Consider the following 6,162-nt stretch of genomic DNA (forward strand, 5'->3'; position numbering starts at 1 on the left):
CAACTTCTACGTGGCAGGCTCATGCTAGATGCCGGCAGCACTGCCAAGAACAAGACAGACTTGGTCTCTGCCTTCACGGTTTACAGATTTGATCTCCAAAATCCAGGCCATTCCTCGCCCACGTCCTCAGCCCTCCACACCCCTTCCCACCCACCCACAGCATAGTCAAAAGCAGTTTCCTCTTTCAAACATACTCAAAGGCTCTTCCTCAAGCTCTCTCAGGCTCACTCTATCTCTCTATCTCTATCTTCATATCGCTCTCTTATAAACACACACACACACACAAGCTAATGAGTAAGTTTTCTCTAAATTCCAGTATTTACAGAAAACATAATGGTATATACTAGAGCAGGAAAGAGGAATAAAGGACATATAACAATCAGAGATCAAATAATCACTAAAGTCATTCATTCATTCGTTCAACACGCCTTCCTCCAGCAACTGGTCTGTGTGGAGTCCTGTGCTGGGCAGTACTGGGGACCCAGAGGGGACCATCACAGCCACACCCCTGCCCTCCCAGGGCTCACAGTGCAGTGGGGGAGACAGAACCATCCCCAGATAGTGACAACCCGGAGTAGTCAGGGCTGGGACATGGGAGCCCTGAGAGGGCTTTTCTGATCCAGCCTGGGGGTCCAAGAGGTCATTCTGTGCGAGGGGTCAGCTGTACTGGAGAAGACATTAAGATAATTAACAAAAAGAGCAGCCACATATGAAGGTGATATTTATCAGACATTGTACTAAAGGGCTTTAATGCATCATTTCCATTTATTTCCCCAAACTCTGGAAAGTAGATGCTATTATTAGCTCCATTTTACAGATGAGCAAGTCGAACTGTCACTGCCTAGCTGTGAGTTGCACAGCCCTGGCTTCTGCCTCCGTGGAACGTACAGCCCAGTGGGTGACAGATGTATCCCTAAAGTGACAACTCAGAGTGGGCAGGCCTGGGACAGCAGAGCTCAGTGGGCTCGGGGAGACTTGAGGAGGGATTGCCCAGGCTGGGGAGTGTGGGAAGGCTTCCTGGAAGAGGGGATGGCTCACCTGTGACCTGAAGTGGGAGCCATTAGCTAGTGAAGAACAGAGGGAAAGTGTTCTAGCCTGAAGGTGAGCAAACGTGGTTTGTTTAGAAGGATTACAAGGGTTTCCGTCTGGCTGACGTTTAAAGGGGGAGAGGAAGAGACTTCCGTCAGGGGCCAGGTCATGCAGGAACTAGTAAACTAGGCTCTAGAACCTGGACTCTGCCTCACAGGGTGTGGCTCTGATGAGTCATCAGTGGGTAGAAGTAGGCTGGGAGGGGGCAGGCAGGTCTCATTTCCTTCCATGGGCAGTGAGAGAACTGCTGGAACTGGAAGGGGAGAATGGAGGGGAACAACCACTGAGAGGCACCAGTACATCCCAAATGGATGTGAGGCTCGGGGGGCTGGTGGGAGGTGAGAGGGGGGACGTGCCTGCTCTGGTAGCTCTTGGGGGAGGACAGGAAGGTGGTTGTTATTTGGGGGTTTCTTTGCCGGCTTTTTCCTGCCTAGCCTCAGAGTATAGAAGATTAAAGCTCTGCCCTCTCCAACCCCACCACCCCATCCCCTGTCCCACACCGCAAAGAGGGCAGGACAACAGGGCTTGTCATCGCTGTTTTCCACGTGAGGAACATGAGATTCTTCTGTCACGAGGTCCTCGCCCTGCATAAAACTCGATGACTCTCTGCTGCCCATGGCAGTCGTTCCTAACCAGGGTGCACGGCGAGGTAATACAGGGTGGTCTCCCAAGCCCCGGGACGCCAGTAATAACAGCTACCATTTGTCGAGAGCAAAATAAATAACCTTTGTAGCCATAGAACTTATTTCTAAGTAACCTATTTAACCATCACCACAGGTTTTTATGATCCCCTATTTTCCAGATGAGAAAAAGGAGGCAAGAGAATCAATATAGGTTGCTTAGCATCACCAGCTATTAGTCGGTGAAGATGGAATTGGAACCAAGGGAGTCACACTCAGGAGCCCCAACCCCTACCCCACTGTCCCCAGCCTCCATCTCTGTCCCCCCCTCCCCCCCCCCACCGCCGCCTTTCTCCCCGCCCCATTCTGCCTCCTGCCCACCCTCCCTCCCTCCCTCCCTCTCTTTCTCTTCCCACCCTCCCAGCCAGCCTCCAGGTTCCTACATCAAATCCTTTGGGGCAAAACTTCACATCTGAAATTTTATTTTTTATTTTTGGCTGTATTGGGTCTTCGTTGCTGCGTGCAGGCTTTCTTTGCGGCGAGCGGGGTCTACTCTTCGTTGTGGTGCACGGGCTTCTCATCGCGGTGGCTTCTCTTGCAGAGCATGGGCTTCCGTAGTTGCGGCACGCAGGCCCTAGAGCGCAGGCTCAGTAGCTGTGTCGCCCGGGCTTAGCTGCTCCGCGGCACGTGGGATCCTCCCAGCCCAGGGATCGAACTCACGTCCCCTGCATTGGCAGGCAGATTCTTAACCACTGCGCCACCAGGGAAGTCCCCACATCTGAAATTTTAAAAGCTTCAGTTCACTACCGTGTGCATCCATGGGTAGGAAACACTGGCAAGAGTAGGGGATGACAATTTGTCAATATCCTCCAAAACCACAAGTGCACATGCCCTCTGATCCAGCAAATCAGCGTCTAGGAACCTATGGAACTGATACAGTCACACGCATGGGAAATGGCGTGGACACAGTTACTCCGGGCAGGATGTTTGCAAATGAAAAGAGTTGGAAACACCTGAAAGGCCCATCCACTGAGGACAGGTTCAAAGTTTATGGCGTGTTTATGCAATGGAACGCTGTACAGCTGTGAATGAATGAACAAATAAACCAATGAATGAATAAATGAATCAGGCAGCTTGCTATGTCCTTGTGTAGAAAGACATAAAAGCAGGTAAAAAGCTGGAGGCAGAACAATGCTACTATTTTTTTTTCTATGTGGGAGGGAAGACTAAAGAAATATATTCATATTTGCTTGATTATACAAGCTTCCAGGTGATTCTTTTGGGTGCGGAAATTAATCACAGTTTCAATTTCATTACTTGTGATTGGTCTGTTCATATTTTCTGTTTCTTCCTGGTTCAGTCTTGGAAGGTTATACCTTTCTAAGAATTTGTCCATTTCTTCCAGGTTGTCCATTTTATTGGCATAGAGTTGCTTGTAGTAGTCTCTTAGGATGCTTTGTGTTTCTGCAGTGTCTGTTGTAACTTCTCCTTTTTCATTTCTAATTTTAATGATTTGAGTCCTCTCCCTCTTTTTCTTGATGAGTCTGGCTAATGGTTTATCAATTTTGTTTATCTTCTCAAAGAACCAGCTTTTAGTTTTATTGATCTTTGCTATTGTTTTCTTTGTTTCTATTTCATTTATTTCTGCTCTGATCTTTATGATTTCTTTCCTTCCCTGGGTCTCTACCTTCAAATTACATTCAAATCCAACCGCTTCGTCTCACCTCCCCTTCCACCACCCAGCAATGATCCTCCATCACCTCCCACCTGGACCATTGCAGTCACTTCCCCACTGGCTTCAACCTGCCACCCACTCCAGCCTGTTCCCCACAGGGCAGCCAGAGGGATCCTGTTAAAACACAAGCCTGGGGACTTCCCTGGTGGCGCAGTGGTTAAGAATCTGCCTGCCAGTGCAGGGGAGGCGGGTTCCAGCCCAGTCCGGGAAGATAAAACACAAGTGTGATCAAATCAGCTCAAAACCCTCCAAGGTCTTCCCACCTCCATAAAATATCAACATCTTACCATGGCCCACTAAGTCTCATAACATCTGACCTCTTCCTACCTCTCTGAACTGTTCCTCATACTTCCCATTACTCTTCCTACTCCAGCCACACCAGCCCCTTTGTCAAGTCAGCAAGCAGGTTTGTGCCTCAGGGCCTTTGCACTTGCTTCTTCCTGTGTCTGACATACTTTATCCCCAGGAAATCATGGAGCTGACTTCATTTAGGTTTCAACACCCCATCTCAGAGATGACTTTTCTATCAGTCAGCTTTCACTGGATTTTGCTGCAATAACAAACAACCCCTAAATCTTGATGATTTGCTCATCAACTTCTCACTCATGTTACACATTGACAGCAGGTCAGCTGTGTCTCTTCTTCACACATATTCTTTGTCCTGGGACCATGGCTGAAGGAGCAGCCCCATCTGGGACAGGTAGTTATGGGAACCAAAGAAGAAGAACAATGGATGAGCCAGGCCATAACTTTAAAACATCTGCTCAGAACTGGCTTGTGTTGTCCCCTCCAAATGCAAGTCAATTGGTGACACCTAGTTCACAGGCTTGTACCTGCTGAAAGAAACACTAAAGCTGTGAGGGTTTTTTGGTTTGTTTGTTTGTTTCTGCCTTGGGAAGGAGGGACATGCAGGGGAAGCTGGAGGGAGTAGAGTCAAAAGTGTTGGGCAGCCACAAAGGAGGAATATTGGAGAAATTCTTCCTTGTCTCCTTACCGTGTCTTATTTTCCTTCATAGCTTTTATCATCCCCTGGTATACAGAGTACCTGTCTACTTTTTTATTATCTTTCTCTTCCCAACTCCCATCCAGCATGGTACCTCCAGGAAGACAGGAACTTTGTCTCTTGCTCACTACTGTATCTTCAGCACTTAGGACAGGGCCGAGCACATAGTAGGTGCTCAATAAATATGTATTCATTGAATGAATACGAAGAGCAAAGGGCCATGGTGGCGGAGCCCAGGGAGCTGTGGGAACCAGAGGAGGGTGGTTTCAGTGAGACCCCAGACCACCCCTCAGGGCTCAGAGATGGAAAGGAGCCAGCAGAGGGGCTGTCAGGGGAACCAGACACCTCCTTAACTCAACCCACCCATTCCAGCTGGCACCCATCTCCCTCCGTCACGTCCTCACCCAGCCTCACCCAGACCTGCAGCAAGACTTTTTATTTAATTCAGCAATTTTGACAGCCTGGGCCTTTTGGCCTTCCCAAGTATTTATTGACTCAAAGGGTTTTTCCCCAGGAATACCAGTCACCAAAGGCCCTCCCCCTCCTACTGACACTCACCACATCTTATCCCTGAGAACCTCCCTTTTCTTGTCCCCCTCTTTGAGTTCATCCCTAACCTTCACCGCATCCCTGACCCTCAGCCCCGCCCCCAATTTTGAGCTTCAGTAACGGAGGCTGTATCATCTGCATTGCGTGGGATTGTTCAGGACCAAGGCTCTAATGATTTGATTTCAGACAGAGGCCCCACTCCTGTCACCGAGAAGTCAGATGTCCAGTGGGGAAGAGGCAGAATATGGGGTGAGGTGGGCCCCAAATCTGAAGTCCAAACATTGGCAGGGGGGAAAGAGGGAAGCCTCTGACCATCCAGAGTCAGAGAGGAGGCTGCTGCAACCACAGTAAGCGTGGCTGGGAGCCCTGGGAGGAGGGGGAACCCCAGAGGTGACATCACGGTCCAGGGGAGAAGCATAGCAGCGGCCACAATTTCCCAATTTGGAAATAACTCAGAGGCCCAGAACAAGAGTGCCAGAAAATACAGAGATTTCCCAGAGACCAGCTCCCACATTTCCATTCAGAAATTCACCTACATACATGCAGAGTGAGAGACACCATGCATCAGAGCCACCCACCCACAGCTGTGTGCCAGGAGTGGGCTCTGGGGCCAAGTCAGAGAGGGCAGCAGGGAACAGAACCCTCCAAACTGGCCAAAGTCCAAAGGGGGAATTTTCTAGAAAGATATGGGGATGTCACAGAACAAGGGTCAGAGCTGCTAGTGGGCCTGGTGGGGATCATGACTGGGATGAACAGGGCTGGGGACCAGCAAGTCTCCCAAGCTCTGTATCAGCATAGGGCTCTCTGGGTCTCTCTGTCGCCTCTCGATTCTCTCCCGTCTCACTATCTGTCTTGTGTCTCTATCTTTGTGTCTTTTCTCTTTCTCTCTCCCCATCTCCCAGGGGCCATCTCTGAGTGTGTTTATCTCCATTCCTCTCTCATTCCTCTGTCTCTGTCTTGGTGTCTCTCATCTCTCTCTCTTCTATATGTTGCTCCCTAACCATCATCACCTCTAGACATGATGCTGGTCTGTGTATCGGTCTGTTAATGGTCTGTTTCCCTCCGACAGAAGGTGGGCTTCGTGAAGGCAGGGATTTTTGTCTGTTTTATTTTCTGTTGCATCCCCTGTGCCTGGAATGCTGCCTGGTTCAATATCTATGGAATGA

The sequence above is a fragment of the Orcinus orca genome, chromosome 20, assembly GCF_937001465.1.
Source record: "Orcinus orca chromosome 20, mOrcOrc1.1, whole genome shotgun sequence".
In the NCBI taxonomy this organism is placed as follows: Eukaryota; Metazoa; Chordata; class Mammalia; order Artiodactyla; family Delphinidae; genus Orcinus; species Orcinus orca.